The following is an 18,737-nucleotide window of genomic DNA, read 5'->3' as shown; positions in this document are numbered from 1 at the left end:
TTAATCTCTTTTCAGTAGCTGCAAAATCAAATCCTCTTACATTTTCAGACGGATCCCCCGATTTTTTCCCCCCATTTTCCCTTCACTACACTGATTTCTGATGTTTTTTGCTGCGAGGAAAAAAACTCAGTTTTATTTCATAAACATACATACCATGCATTACGGAATCGCTTTGACACAAGGCAATCACAGATCCTACGTTTAATAAAAATCAAGGTGCGTTTCTCTATATGGCTCGTAAAACTGTAAATAACAGCTTTTTATGCTAAAGAGGTATTTTAAATTCTCGTAAGAATTGACATTTTACACCATATAGAATCTGTAATAACGTACCACTCAACAAATCATCTTAATTACACACTTTATTCTCAAATAAGAATATAGAACACGACTGCATTCGTATATATGGGACGTTTTTTGTGATTTTTTCCCCCCATATACGCGTTTAAGCAAAGGGTTATACAATAAGCTATGATCGCTGCGAAACCATTCCGTAAAACACATACGGGATCGTTAAACATGACCCGAAGATAACATTTTTTCGTCCAATTCCTGACAATTCATATAAAGCAGAACAAGATCTGATGTCAATAATATATATTAACGTATCTGTCTCACACGACCTATATCCAGATGTCCTTCACAAAGAAATCATCACGCATTAAGAGCAAATAGACGGTAATGTTTATTTATTTCATCACTTTGGGAGATTTGGTTTCTTCTTATGAAACTGAAGAGGTGGGAATAGTGTTAAAGCACTGTAATTTCCCTGGATGATGATAGCAGCAAAGGATGCAGGGTGATCTGTGTACCGTATTTATACACAGCTTTGCTTTTTGGAGCAGTAACGCATGCAGTGCTGCCGTCTGGACCGTAACCTGATGCTTCCTTCGTTTCGGGACCGGCTGGATGTGGACCGGCGGCCGGGGGATGCATGTTAATGACCGAGTTCCTTCGGCTCCGGAGCCTTATGTTTTTCCGTTTCTAAATTTAGCCAAGCGGCTGTATGAGCCGAGATAACGCCCCGGCGTATACACCACTTTAAACACTTATTTATGTATTAATGCAAATGTTGAAAAAGCATTTGCTGGTACCTCCCTTTTCCACTCCCCGGAATTTGCTTTGCAGTGCAATTTTCTTTTTAAGTTAGGCGACTTTCATCGATATTTAGAGTTCCATTCCAGTTATTCAAGATCACACTCAAAAGGGTTTATACCAGCAAACGCTGGATTAATGTCCAGCTTTCGTGGATAAAGGATAATAAGGAAATCGGTGTTCAATGCAGGTTATACTTGCGTGTGGCAAATTGCAATGCGGTAAACCGTTCTGTCTGCGGTTATTGCATTAATATGGCACGGGCTGGACATTTAATGCTAAATATTGCACGGTTTCGGCCGGGAAAGTTATTAGCGTACAGCTTAGGGCTCCACATCTTTACATTTTAGGGAACGTGACAGCGACAACGCAGCTGGTCCCGGTAAGTGTTTCAGAACCATGGCCAGCTCCCAGTAAGCTACACTGGAAATGTACAGTATGACTCTCCGTCCGAAGCGTAAAACACAGTACCTTTCGCGTAAATCTTGGAGACAAAGTGCATTAGTATAAATGCTCCGATACGCTATCAGTTTAACAGTCCGTGTACAGTATGTACGTACGAATGACACGTACTTGAATTTGGTAAGCAACTTCCTATATAAACACATTTTTATTGGCCTATGCAGTGCATTTAGGTTATGTTTGTCGCGTCAACAGTGGTATGAAAAGTACTTTCAATGGCATATATTAAATGATATAAATACATTTTAAGCATTTTAACATTTTAAGCATTTAATAGTCTATGGCCTCTTAGTGATATGTTTTTAGCTGTATATGTTTGATAGTAAAGCTATTTCAATGGTTCTGACAAATGCACACACAGACACACTCGCACACGCAGGTTTGTAATTGTATCTTTCTGGGCTCTCTCCATTAATTCCTACGGGGAAACTCTAATCTCATCCTGACCTTAACCTCTACCCAAATCTTTTTTGACTGCATTCACAGGTGTTTGTGGGAACCTAAAAAATGGTCACCACATCGTCAAAAAACCCCCAAAAAAACAGGATTTTATTACATTGTGGGGGACATTTGGTCCCCCCCCCCCACACACACACACACATACACACACATATAAAGATCGTAATGGTATATAATGCTGTTAAACGGCACCTCCTCTAAGAACATCCATTTAATCCTCATGTGAAAAGCCGGCCAATATAACAGTCTCCCTCGAAATACATTTCCAATTTACATCCTTTCTACCAATCAGTCCCCAGAGATCCCCCTCTTGGCTGTGCATCTGATTCCCTAGTGTCTATTTAAAAAATAGGTGTCCATCCACATTAGAATCCTTTTTCTGGGGGAGGGAGCGGAGTATACCTGAATGTGCATTGGGTGTTTTCAATTTATTGGTAAAAAATAGCAATAGTCAAAAAGCATCTTTGGGCACCGTACGGAAGAACAATGGCCGGAATGTTTTCCATAGGGCGGAAGCATCCAGCGGTCTGTGTGATGCAGACCCGTCGACCACAACTGATCAGAGTGATGGAGCCAGAACACCTGAGTTATTAAGTTAGACCTGCAGCCTAAGTCTAGAGTTATTTTGCCCTGACCGCAGTTTAAACAAGCCACTGCTTGTTCCTTGTCCTTGCTATTTGTAGGGGGAGTTGAGAGCAGTCACACAGAGGGCAACCGCAGGTAGCTGTTTTTTTGTATTTCGGCACAAAGCTAGATAATGATCGAAGGTCAGACTGATCATCATATTCCGATGGGTGAGCTCAAGCAGTCTTACAACGTCCCGTCACATTTACAACAGGCATTCGCCACTGCCTGACTCATATAGCTGTTGGCGACCGTCACCACTTTGCAAACATTACAAACTTCTGGGGGCTGAACTCCTCAGGGTGCAGACAATTGGATAAGAATATCGTCCAATCACTGTTAATTTCACTAGTCACATTGAGTAAAACATTACTCATGGATGATTATATGCTCCAAAATACACAAGGTTGTTATACAATGATTAATATTCTTGTTAACAGGTGTCGGATAGTGACGTTTAGATAAAAGGCATTTAAGAAGTTGATATTCTGATTTTACTTCTTCCAATTTTGCCTACGGGAGGCAACGATGACGGTTTGGTCGTGTTTATAAAAGACATCACTGTCATCAACATACGTAGATGTCCAACCAAGGAACTCAGAACTTTCAGGGTGGGCTTTACCTACCTGATGTGCCCCTAAGACATCATCACAGATTGTGAGTGGATGGGGCATCCAGAAAGTTCTAGAAAGGTCTCAGGTTGGCATGGAACTCATTTACAAGGGGGGCGACTGCGGACTGTAAATGATGGACAACATCTGCAACGCAGTCAGTCATTTTACATTCAAATAATTAGGCCATCTGACCTTGGAGTTTCATAAGTGTAAACCCACTCATCTATTCTCTTCAAGCATTAATCTTTCTTTTGTGGCATTTAACTAAATTATTAACTTAAGTGCAATATGTTAAAATAAAGCTAAATTATTCCACCAGCAGCGGTGAGCTTAATGTAACACTGCATTCCATAATTTATTTATTCTCCAAACTGTGTCACATTTCCACGCTTACAGCCAATATGCAAGTCATCATCTTCTGTCAATTCAACATGAACCATAAGCGAAATAATTTTAGCTCAAATTTGAAACCCTCTTTAATGAAATACAGTTATAGCATATTGTTAATATTACTAATGACAAAAAGGAAAATCGGAAAGGACAAGCCAAGTGTCTGGGACCTCAATCTGCCTGTTTTTAGTGCGACTCAAACCTAAAACTAACCCTTTTTTAAAATGCTTGTGGATAATCCTATTTAGTATGGGTATCTGTCACACTGTCAGAGAAAAGTTCCAATGTGTGCCTTTAAGGGTACATTTACCTCTCACTGGGACTGTATACCCTCAAGGGTTTGCCAATCGTACCCTTAGCTGTAGGTAAATGTACCATTTAAGGTACAGAAATGGACTGTAAGGAGCATTTTTATATGGGGGTACATTAATGTTGTTGGTACCCTTATTTTTCGTGCACTTATTACCAGTAGTATTTAAAATGGAACACTGTCTCACGTTTTCATACTCAGAGTGTTTGTGGCTCTACTCGGAGTACTCATTACTCTACGGAAAGGTTGACAGATGTGTATAGTGCCAATGAACGCATCGCCTGTACTGGCTCTCTGTTTTACTCGCCGCTTGTGAAATGGGAGAGAGACGAGGGGGAGGGGGGGGCGAGTGGAGTGCGACACGGTAGAGGCAGACGGCACAGCGATCGCAGTCTGCAGTTTACATAACACCGATTATAACCCCAAGACTTATGAAACAGCAACAGTTTGGCTCTCTTGTTAAAACCTAGCTGACCATCTGTTCATCTAATTGTTTTTAATTCCTATAAATATCTATAGAAATTCGGCACAATATTTGAACGTCACCGAATCATAACAGTTTGAACGTCGCTGAATCATAACAGTATAACTGCTATTGCAGTTGTACCTCCAGTTAAAGTAAATGAGCATTTTTAGTTAATTGAATGAATGAAAATGGCACGATCCCATTGTTGCTCCCTAAGGCATAAACGATATTGTAATATTCAAATAAAAAGAAAAAAACGAAAGCTAATTTTCTTAACCGCATGCGGTGACGCAAACCATGTGGTTGAGAGTCAGTCTTACATAACAGATGAAAACAGTAAGGAAGGGTCATGGAAGGTATAAACGCATTTTTTTTTAAATATAAATTTTATAATGTGTTTACATATGGGGCCGACTTTAAAACTCTAAATTTTCAAGTTGAGGTATTTTTCAAAGTGGCGTTCAATTTTTGTGCTCAATTTTTTCTGCATAGATTTAATTAACAATGACACATTGTACAAATATGCTTAGCAAAGCTTTTCTCTGTCCATGCTCAGAGATATATCGAGACTAGAATTATGAGCCTAACCCAGGGGTCTCCAACTCTGGTCCTGGGGGGCTACCATCCAGTAGGTTTTCTATCTTACCTGGCTTCTGATGAGCCACACCTGTTCTCAGGTAAATATCAGGAACAGGAGTGGCTCATGAGAAGCTGGGTAGGATAGAAAACCTACCGGACGGTAGCCCTCCAGGACCGGGGTTGGAGACCATCTCTGCTTCCACAGTTGTACCCCACCTTCTGCCCTCTCGTGCCCTAGTCTTCGGATTTTGGAAGATGACGGATCACGTCCCAAATTCTGTCGAGCAGGACACGTGCACTGGGGATTTCAAATCAGTATGCACAAAGGAAGCCACAAGTTCTCCTTTATACAATAAATACTGATGAAGGCAGTCTGTAAATATTGCGCGTTTATAATAGAAATCATTCCGTGAATAAAAAATACAAAGAGATGTTTTTCAACAGCAGAATAAAAGTGGATGGGTCATAAAATGGTGCAATTTGTAAAATAAAACAGTTTCCTTTGTTTCATTTGCAGTATCGTCAAAGGATGTACTATTTCGCTGTTTGTACATTTTTTAGCATCTCATTGTTCTCTGAAATGTTCCAGTGCTGTTGTTCTCTATAAAAATGTGCATAATCTTACCTGCGCGATGATTTAAAGAGGGACACATATACAAATGAATTCCAATTGTGCGGTAGGATCACGCATTTTAAAAACCTTGCATTCCAATAAAAGATAATTTGGTGCCTAAGAGAATTAAATGTCGAATCTTTATTCATGTGTATTTAAAATAAAATAATAAGAATTTCTTCAGCATTGCTTAATTTTTAAAAGCCACCAATTTAGCGGGTGGACTGGAGACCACGGTGATTTCAAATCAGACCGAAAAGGCAACGCATCTCCCAAGATCAACCGTCTTTATAAGTATTTGAAAAGGCCTTTGAAAAGTTGACTTGATTGTCAAAGGTATCCTCAGTCCCCAAGGCTTTCCATGAGCACATGGAAGTTTATTGCGGATGGAATCCAGTGAGCGAGTTCAGCACCAGTTAGATATCTCCACATTCAGAAAGGGAACTTCTGTTACCGCGTCACAACAAAGCAGGAAGCTAGGATACCAAGCGCCTTGATGAAGTTCTTGCAGGAACACACACCACCCAGGACATAAGTAAAGTCTGTTGCTGTTCTTTCTCACTGCAACATTCCAACAATTGTATAGACGGGTGATAAATGGTAGAATAACAGTTCTAATCCCAATAAAGACACATTCTTTGGAGATTATCCTTCGCAGTGGAAAAGGATGATAGTTCATTCTCCATGACTGAGGGTATTATATTAATGTCAAGCAGAGTGTACATAATTCATTGATATAAAATTGAATTTAAATGTCCTTTATATTTATACTTATTGTAATTCTCGGAACAATATTGAAGAGAAACTACTATATTTATCTAGTACACATAAATGAATATATATCCTACAGTGACTTCAAAGGACAGGATAGGTTTATATATTAAAACTGTTGTCGTGCACCATCAGGTTGTGTGTTTCATTCTGCTCGTGGGAGCTCTACTTACGCAAAAATGTTCTGAGGGCAGAACAAAAAAAATGATTGGTTCAGATGGATAACCAATCAGATTTCAGAGCAAGTGGGTCCAAGCAATTAGAAGAGGCAGAACCAAGACATCTGATTGGTTGGGCCCGCCTCCTCTACACAACTATACAGCTATACAGGACCCATGGTTTGGATAATGGATGGACAGATGAGTGGCTGGCTGGCTGGATGGATGGATGGATGGATGGATAAAAGATTCACTTTGTAAGAACATGCTAATCAACAGTCTATTCCATTCATAATATTGGAAAACCTAGTAATTTGAGTTAGAATTAAACATCCCTTCGATTGATAATATATGAGCATGAAAACTCACAGGCAATGGTGCTTTCATGAGAGCTGGCGAACTGGACAGGGAGCAGCGGGGAGGGGGGGAGGGGAAGGAGGTCGAATTTAGCTGGGGAAAGGCTCCTTGGAGGAGGTGAGGAAGTCCCAGGCTGGTGGGAGATAGCTTCCAGCACCCTCACCCTGTGCCAGATTCATCTGGAGTGTGAGGGAGTGAGAGAGAGAGATATAAAAGACAGTGATTTCCGGCAAAAACTGGGGGAAAACGAGAAAAACGACATGAGGTCATCTACAGCGACGAGAGGGATGGTCGATAATTAAGAGTGATGAGTCAGTCTGTGGTGCCCGTTTTGACAGCCTGTCACTGCCGAGGAAGCAGTTTTAAAAGGAATACGGATGCTGAGAAGAAGCCTGCAGCTGGTCCAATCGTCTTCAGCTGTATGGTGTCAGGGGGTGGAGCTTCGTAGCCATGTGCTGATTGGCTGACCTTACAAGAGCGCTGAAGTTTTTACAGGTGGCTGCGGTTTCTAGTGCTGCGGCTCGTTGCGAGGCCACCTGTCAGTCAGCCGGACTGGCAGGCAGGCAGAGGTCCCAGAGGAGCCCTTGTGACAATATTTAAAGTTTACCGACGTCTGTGGTGTTGAAGTGTGTCATACTAGTGCCTGAGATTTTTGGCCTCCCCGCGGCCTTATCGCCCCATTGGTCAGACGTAGAGAAATGTACACAGCACACGATACCTCTGGGTGGGGGGGGGGTGTTGTGTCCTTTTTAAGCAGGATGAAGGACGGGCACGTATTTTAGTGAGCAATGGCGACACAACAGACATCTTCATTTCCATCCCGAAACAAAAAGGGCTCATTTCGCTCAGGTGTCGTTAAAACAAAAGAGCGGACGGACCGAGCTCCCGCAGCTCAGAGAGGTAGGGGGGTGATGCAGATGTGAGGTTTTGAAGTGCGACATCGCCGCTTTTAAACGCTAATTATGCATGCACAGGGTACTCTGTTCCCACGCCACCCATGCCACGTGAAAGCAGAAGGGGGCCACTTCGAAATCCGCGACGGCCAGACTGGAGCGGACGCGGCGAATACAGCGAGTCATCGGCGTGAGAGGGCGGAGGGGGGCGATTTTGTTGATGCCGCTGTTGTTTTGGGCCCAGCTTATTTTGCACGGTGTTTTGTGATTCCCGCTGTGTTGAAAGGCTCTGTCTAAACCATATTATATGTGACATTTAACCATACAACTTACCTGCAAGTCAGTTACAATGCAGGGCACTTTTGCTAATGATGCTAAACCAGGCTACAGCCTGTGTAAAGGTTGGGTTAGCATTTGCCTGCTACGTATTTACATCGATCATTATGGCACAGTCAGCTGACCTTGAGGGGGCGAGCGAGGGCCACCTGGCCAGGCACCAGCTGGCCTCTCCGTCGCTGTCGTGCCTCTGGTCACTGTGTGCCCCTGCCCCCCCCCCCCCTCCTCGCCCTCCCCCGACACCACGCATATGAAAATAAAGGGAATGGAGCCTTACAGTCTTACAGTGACCCAACTGAATCATCTCCTTTTCAGATGGCAGAACGCGAGGCAGGTGCAGGGGATTAGGGCGGCCATGACGGAAAGAGAGGAGGGGAGGAAGAGAGAATGCAGAGAAAGAGAGAGAGAGAGAGAGAGAGAGAGAGAGAGAGGTGGCCTTGCGATGCCCAGGCTGCCTCCAGCACCGACGAGATGCAGAACGGCTGCCTGCCCTCTAGTGTGCACTGTTCCCACGCAGGAGCAGGATTACGGGGGATTACCGCCACGGGCGTGCGATAATCGACGGGTGTGCTCGCTGATCGACGCACGTTACATCACGCGCATGCACACACACACATGTCTGCACACACACAAACACACACACACACACGTTTGCCCTGTCACAGCAATGACTGAAAAAGCACTTCCATATTTCTATTTATATCAAAGAAAAGCTCCTAATTCATTAAACGATCGCATATGTTATTTAAAGTAAGATAATCAGTCGCTGTATATTATAGTTCTGGACCCAGATGGATAATGTAGGTGACCATAACACTATGTGCTTAAAGCTTCACCGGGGGAGTGTATGGCTTGCAGCCCTCTCCGGAGACGGGGGTGTTGTCGCTTGGTGATTTACACCCATGCCTTGTTCCCTGGATGCATTTTGGTGCGATCACTGAGCGCCTCCTACCTCCGACCCATGTTCTAGCACCCCGAGACCCACGGCGTTTTTTCGCTCCCCTGCCCCGTCTGCACTTTCAGCTTTTCTATACGCCTCTGTAACTTAAGCGCTTCACTAACAGCAGAGCTTGAAATATCCACCGCGGAGAATATTTTACAGCCAAAGCGAGTGCGATGCCGTTCCTGCGCTCTCTGTGGAGTTTGGCACAGTGGTTGTGGGGCTATGTAGCGTGATGTAATAGTGCGGGGATTCTCCCAGACGGCCCATGTTTTCGCTCCCTCCCAGCTCCCAACATATTTTGATCCAATCAGGCAAACAAGAACACCGAATACCTGTTACCGGCTGGGAGCTAGAAGGGAGCGAAAATGCGGACTGTCTGGGGTGGTCCCTGCAGACCGGGTTGAGGAACACCGCATTAAAGCTTCAAGAAGTGATCATGCGCTGCATGCAGAGTTGCAGAAAGAGATAAGATGTGTTTGACTTCCATGTCTTTGATTATTTCTGTGAGGGTTTGGATCTTACAATCATTTAACAGATACTTTTATTCAATGCAAAATGCAATTCCAGAGCAATTGTGGGTTATGGGCCTTGCTCAGGAGCCCAATGGTGACATCACTATACTGACCCCAGGATTTGAACCAGCAACCTTCTGATCGCGGGAAAAACATCCAAACCGGCTTAGGAACACACAGCTCAAACAGTCAAACGAACCATGATGACTGAACACCCACCATTTGCTCACCTTTGCACAGAACAGCACAACTGATTTCCAGGGTCATTTTGATTTAAATGTTAGTTTTATTCTGTGATGGACTGGTACCAAAATGAGGGTGCCCCCCCGCTGCCCACCTGGCTTGCTCCAACTTTGTACCTCATGAGTTGTAAGGCAGATGGACAGATGGGACAGAATACTGAACATCGTTGGACTGAAGGACTCATGGGGGGGGGGGGGGGGGGAGAGTAAGGTTCAGTTTCCCCTCCACTGGTTGTCACATTGTCTCTCTGCCTTGTCGAGCCCTCCTCAGAAACCCTGATAGTGAGACAAGGCAGTGGGGGTTGGGGGGTGGGTGCTTTTTGCAAGCAACCCCTTAGCATCAATCACACGGAACAGTATACAAGGTCCTCCTGAAAGTTACTGCCCAAGAAAAAAATCATCTGGCTTGTCGCCTCCAAAAGAACTTCCTCTGGAGCGTCATGCAGCCTCCTCACTGGCCCTGACAAGGAGAGTCGGGGAGAAAAAGGGAGAGCCAACCCTATAAGTACAGTATTATGTATGAATGGAGGAAGGCGACAGGGCAATATATCCTATGCATCCTATCCTATCAGGGCAAGGCGATTGACTGTAAAATTGCCATGTCAGAAGCAGGTGAACTCCATTCCGTTTCTGTGGTTATGCCTGAAACAGGTGAACTCCATTCCATTTCTATTGTTACGTCTGAAGCAGGTGAACTCCATTCCGTTTCTATGGTTACGTCTCAAGCAGGTGAACTCCATTCCGTTTCTATGGTTATGTCTGAAGCAGGTGAACTCCATGCTGTTTTTATGGTTACATCTGAAGCAGGTGAACTCCATTCCATTTCTATGGTTACGTCTGAAGCAGGTGAACTCCATTCCGTTTCTATGGTTACGTCTCAAGCAGGTGAACTCCATTCCGTTTCTATGGTTATGCCTGAAGCAGGTGAACTCCATTCTGTTTCTATGGTTACGTCTGAAGCAGGTGAACTCCATTCTGTTTCTATGGTTACGTCTGAAGCAGGTGAACTCCATTCCGTTTCTGTGGTTATGCCTGAAACAGGTGAACTCTTCGCCGTTTCTATGGTTATGTCTGAAGCAGGTGAACTCCATGCTGTGTTTATGGTTACATCTGAAGCAGGTGAACTCCATGCTGTTTCTATAGTTACATCTGAAGCAGGTGAATTCCATTCCATTTCTATGGTTACGTCTCAAGCAGGTGAACTCCATTCCGTTTCTATGGTTATGCCTGAAGCAGGTGAACTCCATTCTGTTTCTATGGTTACGTCTGAAGCAGGTGAACTCCATTCTGTTTCTATGGTTATGCCTGAAGCAGGTGAACTCCATTCTGTTTCTATGGTTACATCTGAAGCATAGAAAGTACACCTACAAAGTCAAACATGCCGTCCTGGTCGCTCTGCCTTCCAGCCCAGGTAGTTAAAGCCCCAGGAGCCTCCTTCCTCACTCTCATTAGCATAGACTCCATCCAACTCGCCCCACCATCATCAATCATTCGGCTGAGACCTGCTGACGCCAATGAGATCCACCTGTTTGTCGTCACTCTCTGGCCGTCCCGGCCAAGCAGAGAGGACGAGTCTTTCCCTTCACAAACACAGCAGTTCTAATTTCCATATAACAGGAAGAAGAAAATAAACAGAATTCCTTTATGGACCTAAATATTTTTTTTTAATATAGATCTAACCGCCGCACGTTGATGTTTATGGGATTATGAGTAAGATATGATGCTGATAGTGAGAATTTGTCATGCAGCCTAAATGGGTAACATTATTTGACCTTTTCCCTACTTTCTCACCTGAGGGATTTCCTGAACAAACAACTGGTTCCAGGGCGTAAGCTTTAAATGTGTTTTAGTGGGAGGAACAGTAAACGTGATGAATGGGGACTAGGAGCAAACATGTACGTACTGTGGAATGCATAGCCAGCGATGGAATACAATAGTCTTGCCATGTATCCTCATTATAATGTGTTTTACGAATCATTATTGGTTTTCTTATTCATATGGGCATAAATTAATAGTTTACTATTATAGCAGCCCCCAGGGACCCAGCAAGTAAAAACCATGCGATAATGAGACTTCAGAGCTTTGGCTGTGATTAGATAACAACCTCACTTAATTCTACACCATTATTCAATGGACTCTTTAGCACGTCATTTATTTCTAGTCCATTATTTTGATATGACGTGACTCAATAGCAGTTTGTGGGATTTTGTACGTCCTTAAGATTTGTCCGATAGATTAAGTGAGTTAAGGAGGCTAGTGCCTTTTGATAGACCTAACTAACTGCTGGCTAAGTACGGAATCAATTCTGTACAGTTTATTGATGGTTATTTTCAGGAATGGTGATTATTTTATCTTCAGAAAGGGAATATAAACAATATTTGGCCCAAGAGAGTTTTGCTTACACAAAAATGTTCTGAGGGTAGAAGGAAAATGATTGGTTCAGAGAGATAACTGATCGGTGGGTTCGAGCAACTACAGGCGGTGAGGTAAACCAATCAGATGTCTTGGTTCTACCTCCTCTATTTACTTGGAACCACCTCCTCTACAATCCGATTGGGGTCTCGCTGAACCAATCATTTTCTCCCACAAGCCAATAGAATCAATAGAAGCCTTAAAATACTTCAACTGGACTCTGACAGGATGCATCCACTCACTTAAACAACCATTTAACCAATTAGGAACCTAAAGCCTATTCCAGGCAAACACTTGCAAGAGTCGTTTCCAGGGCGCTCACACAATGATGGCAGTTTAAGGCCACTGCGAGTCATTGAGCCATGGGAAGGAATCAAGGTACTTCAATGAAAACCACAGAAGGAGAAAACAGAACAGCATGCGACCCCAGTTCCAGAGCAGGTCACCCTAAGGCAGTGTTAAGTCAACGTTTTTGCTCCCGGAAGCTGGGAGGGAGCAAAAATGTGGACTGTCTGGTAGGAAGTTGGGCGGGAGCAAAAACATGGACTGACTGCGGATGCCCAAGGACCAGATTGCTTAGAGCAGCTGCCCTAAGGCACTAAGCTATCCAGAAGCACGATATACCAGAACCGCCCACCACAATTTACTGCAATTGTTTAAAAAGCAAGCAGCGGAATATTGGAAAATCTATAAAACTGTCCCATTTCTATTGACTGGGAAATGTTGTATGAGTGGACAGCTTGTTTTGGAGTGACTATGGATTCTTACGCTGTAAAAATGTTGGTATAAGCTATAAAAACGTTGGTATGATGAAATATATAAATATAATGTGTGGTATAATTTTAGGTAGTAATTCATACATAAAATTACAGTGGTGAAATTCAATCCCGAGGGTACATCAACACATTTTGGATATTAGCCCAAAGATATTTATCATAGCAGCCAAAACATAACTCCAACAGTATGTCTGAGCACTGGAGAGAAGCAGTTCTTTTTTTACAACACAACACATTAGAAACTACAGCAGCACTACTTAACGTCAGGCACGTAATTGCTGGACTAGGTGATGTACAAAACAGTTGTTTGCAACACGCAGCAAAACCCTTGTAAATGTTGTCTTTCTGAGGTCACAGCTACAATTAAGTTTCTCATTAAACAATCTAGGAGGGGCCTCTCCTTCCTCTCAATGAGTAGGTTACACCGAAACAGTCGGCCTTCACGTATACATGGGTTCCGCACCAGTGGATTCTACCCACCACAGATCAAAGCCATATAAAAAAAAAACATAAATTTCCAAACACCTAACTTGAATTTGTCATGCAGAATTCACACTAATGTAATGATGTGTAAGTAAAGCAATGGAATGAATTTGTATTTTATCTATATTTTACATATGTACTACGATGGTTGCGATATACTTTTTTGTTATTATTCCCTAAACAATACAGAGATGATTTAAAGTACACGGGAGGATTGCATAGGATATATGCAAATACTGTGGCATTTTATGTAAAGGATTTGAGTGTCAGGGTGGGTGTATTTCCGACACTACCTTTCATGCCCTTTCCCCGTTTGGCCAGCAGGTGTCACTGGCCATCTCATGTTGTCACTCACTGTTTGATGACCCTTGTGTGTTGCCCTTACTCCCAGGACTGCTATGTGGCCCAGTTGGTTGAGCGTGTGGCTCAGAAGCTGAGAACCCTCTAGTCACTGGCTTGAGGCTACCCTGGAACCAGCCTTTACCTGTTTTATTTAATTGCCGATATACACCATCAGAAGAATGGTACAGTCTTGGTGCAGTTTTGTACCCCAAGGTACAAACATGAATGCACCGCCATTGGTAAAAGCATGTTCCTCAGAGTCCATTTCTGTACCTTAAAATTTACATTACTTACATTTACCTATAGCTAGGGTAAAATTAGCAGACCCTTGAGGGTACAGCCCCAGTGTCAAGTAATTGTACCCTCAAAGGTACAAATTGGTACTTTTTTTCGGACAGTGTAGGGGAGATGCAAAATATTAAGTACGGTACTGTAATATACACACTCTGCAGCAAATCACAACACTTCATAGTAAAAAGATTGCACTTAAATTTCACTAAAAATAAGGTGCGATTTGCACTGTGGTATTAAAATGTGCGCGGGACCGAACAATGGGAGCTGCGAAAGAAGACAAAATATTACACAGTAAGTTTCTTTTTATGTAACAAATCAGCACAGTACAGCTATTGTATCTGTATCATTTCTGTTCATTGTAGCTGTCCATCATATATACATTACTGAGTGCATGCAGGTTAGATATGGGCAGGGGGTCCTTATATGGCTGGCAGCGCTGCCCATTGCCCCGCAATGTTACACTAAGCGATACAGCCGCTAACGTCCGGCTGCGTCCGCCTTCAGACGTGTCTCCATCGGTGTGTTATTTACTGTGGACCTCGGACGTACGCGAGTGTCCAAAATTGTGGAAACACTTCTGACTTTTTTCAGATTGCAGAACTTTCAATTGTTGCTCCAGTTACTTATCTAATCATCCAATCTATAATATTAGTGAACATTCCTTGAGTGTTTGCAAACATTGCCACTGATATTTGTGGTTTTAAAGTGTAGGTCCAATGACAAAAACGCTAGGTAGCGGAATCGCAATTGAACGTAATATCACATAAGTTGGGGGATACCGCAATGTGGTCAGTGAGGGCATTTTCCGTGCAGCAAGTATGAGGTTTCAGAGGTTCTTAGCTAATTTACAGGGCTATGATAAGTGGTGAGACTTCAATAAATAAATATATAAATCTCTGCTAAATATCTGGCGTAGATTTCATTTGGTGAAGGCCCAGACCTTCAATGTTCTTCACAGCTCAAGGTTCTCGTGAAGTCCACCCTTAAACTTGATTATTCTCTCGCTGATTCTGAAAGAGTCCCCGCAGGAAACGTCTAACACTTCATTCACAGAAAGAGCTATTAAGCAGCCATGAAACATTAATTGCTGACTAATGGGAATTTAATTGTCTCTGGAAAACTTCTGGGGGAAAAAAATGAACGTAATCACTTATCTAAGAATTAACTTCTGTGTAATTAAATGCAATAAATGTCGAGTTTATTGATAATGGAGTTTAATATATAAAAAAAAAATCAAAGCATTACAAAAAAGAACCATACGATGTTCCAGCTCTACTCATATTTCACTCCTTGTGTGACGGCCACGCTACAGTTACACAGGCATAAAGCTTATAACATTACCTGAGGACGCACCTACCCTTGAAATACACAAATCAGACGTGACATTGTTTTATTACAGACTCTACAGCCTGCTTCTGGATCTCTATTCAAACGCAAATTTGAATATGATAACTTGCATGCTGGGAAGCAAGTGTTACTCTCCCCAGTGATTGGTCCTTAGAAGCTCTATATAACAGTAAGAAAGCCAATGACAAAGCAGGAGTTATAAATACATATTCAACTTCTACTAAGGTTACGAGGATAGATGACGTCTTTGACACATGTGAATGACATAAGGGAATTTGTTTTGAAACTGGGGGGATTACCCTTAATTCCTAAATATTTTCTTGCCCAGTAACTACCACATTGGGGAAGTTAAGAATGCTTGTGCAAATCTAAAGAGGTCACTTGACAGTAATTTAAGTTTATTTTTAACTACAGCGCGTGAGGGATTTTAATTAGAACACGCAGCTCCCCGTCAAATGAAACAGCAGCGATTTCCTTCCTCGCGTTGAAACCGATGCAGCTGAGAGATTTGTTTTTTTAGTCTAATATTCTGCATTCCCAGAACAGCTGGCAGATGATAATAAACGTTTAAACAGCAGGATGTTATGTCCACGCACCCTGATTAAATGCACTTAAAGAGCATTTTTACACAGGAGCACTTTGTCACTGGAAATTAATTCATGCATGCGGTACTTCTACGAAACCAGCATGCGATAATACTGCTACAAGTAGGGGACGCTTTATCTATTATCATATATAAATGAAAAAATAACTTTAAGAATGTAATATCTTGGGTACTGAAATACATAAAAGCTTAAAAAAAGTCTTCAAAAACCGCTATGTGGCTCTATGCTTTCCAGCGTCAGACGAAAAGACGAAAGCATGAAACAGAATTGTTTATTATTTTGAGGGACAAAGGCCGTAGCCTTTCAGCCTCTATTGTGTTGGCTCAAGACATTTCACTGCTTCTGCCCACCATTATCTAGTAAGAAAAGGAGCAGACAGATTTTTTTGCTCTGTGGAAGAGCCACGAATCAATAGTCAAAGAGGTTAGGGAGTGGAAATGATCAGATGCTTGCGGGATTAAATCCCAAAATTCTGCTGCATGCAGTTTTTGTGTCGGTTAAGTTAGTTCCTGTAAGGGTTAGGGTATGAAAATGGACTAAGGAAATAAATATGAACAGGAATATATAGATTTCATGTGAATAATATTCTATGAAATCCAGTGCTGGTGGATTTAGTATGTTTGCAGATGTATCTCAGTCACTGGCGGTACAACTGGGCCTTGGGGGAAAAATGGACAATGCCCCCCCCCCCCCCAAAAAAAAAATATCATACCCATCATGCCCTGTAGTAGTTACCAAATTCCACAAGAATGCTTTATTTTCATCAAATACATGCTTCGACAGCATAGTTTGTTAACAAAACATTACAAACTATTACATTTCAAACTTGCTTTAAGTATTGTGCCAAATATTTTGTTGCATTTTGGCTCCCACCGTAATGAGATTGCATACGTGAGCAAAATGAATGATATAAAAGTACTACATCAGAGTATTCGTGTGAGATCTGCAATCAGTAGTAAAATCCTCTATATTGCCTGTAGCATAGGTCTTGCTTACCCATCCGCACCTATTCTCAATGATCAGTCTTACACATCCAGAAGTTCCACATTTGTGATTATTTTTTCTGTCGTCATTATTCTCCTCTTGCTTCTTGTCATCACTGACTTTGATCACCTGGAAGTCACATGACCCACAGAGCCAGAGTGGGGCGTATAGAAGCCTAATCGCACCAGGGATAAAGGGTCTGCGCACGGAACTGGACGCGATCAACTCGGCGTCCCCGCCTCTCTGCAGAGTTGCCTGCTTCTCATCCACCGGTCAGAAGCATTGTTGCTTAAAGTCGACGTTCCTTTGATCGGCCCTGAAGCCTCTGTCCACCCTGAGAGGCTTCTGGGTAGTTTATGATGGAATAGGGCATTTATGGGGGTGGTGTGGGGATGTAAGCTAAGCCGTTGGTGTGCTATCGTCCAATAGGTGGCACCCTATACTTTTTGAGCAACCTATAGCACTTACAATGTATATAGAACGTATAGAATGAATGCTGAATGCATGCATCCTGGACACTCTATACTCTATTCATTTAATACTAACTGCCTTCAGAATTTGACATCCAGGCCAGCTTCAACAAACAAGCCCTAACGAAAACAAGTCTGAACAATTTCCAGCTTCGGTAATGTGTGGAATACATCATTACCTGGAAGTGAAGCCTTCCTGCCGATTTAACCCCATTGCTTCAGTGATACTGGAGGTGTTGGTGCCCGTAGGAGGGATGCTCTCCGAGGTGCTGAAATGAGCTGGCTCACCATTCTATTGTGGCCCGGATGCAATAAATCACGCTAAAGGTTTTAGTCTCTCACTCTGCCCCTTTAACTCTCTGGCATTTAATAAAATGTGGAATGATTTAACAGACAAAAAATGATTTTGAAGACCATTATCATTTATACGGTTTACATGCCCTGTTTCAGGCAGGGTCCAAGACGACCAGGATCATGAGCTTCACTTGACTGATGACATGTCTGGCATCCCTGGTCACTCTGTTCGCCTGGTAGCAAGTGCGGGCAGCTCTCTCTCTCTATATATATATATATGTCAATGTATCCAGTGGAAACACTTCAAGTATTCAAAGACCCCATGTTTCTATAGAAACCGGAGGGGAGGAGCAGGAGGGAATAAAGAACTGATAATACTAAGTGTAAATATATTCAGTAGAGTACGGTCAGATGTTCAAACTTTTAAAATTGAAAAAAAAAAATGACTCTGGTGCACAGTATGATGTTGTTTGTGTAATTTAGGTTGGTTGATATTTTCTAATCCAAACAAAAACAAAAAAAAACAACTTTAAATATGGATCAGTCGGTTCCCCTTATCTAAAACATGCCGATCTGGATGTTCGGTACAGTTGATGTGCACTCAGGGATGGAGGTTGCAGGAACAGAGCGTTCCACACCTCGATGCCCCGGGTTTATCTAAGAACACGGGGATTCACTCTAAGGCTGCCAGTGTAACATAGCCCGAGGTGCCAAGGTGCACAGCACGATCGGAACCGCGTCTAGAGAGGGTAGTGGAAATGTGCTAGTTTTCAGATGTTGACAGGAACTTTTATTAGGTCATCTGCTGGAGGTTGCGTCGATATGTGTAGAGCCTAAGGTGCCACACTCTCATAGTCCAAGGTGATGAGGCTTCATCTGTGTAGAATGTTCTACTAGGTTCTAGAG

The sequence above is a fragment of the Brienomyrus brachyistius genome, chromosome 24 (assembly GCF_023856365.1).
Source record: "Brienomyrus brachyistius isolate T26 chromosome 24, BBRACH_0.4, whole genome shotgun sequence".
In the NCBI taxonomy this organism is placed as follows: domain Eukaryota; kingdom Metazoa; phylum Chordata; class Actinopteri; order Osteoglossiformes; family Mormyridae; genus Brienomyrus; species Brienomyrus brachyistius.
This window is presented reverse-complemented; position numbering follows the sequence as displayed.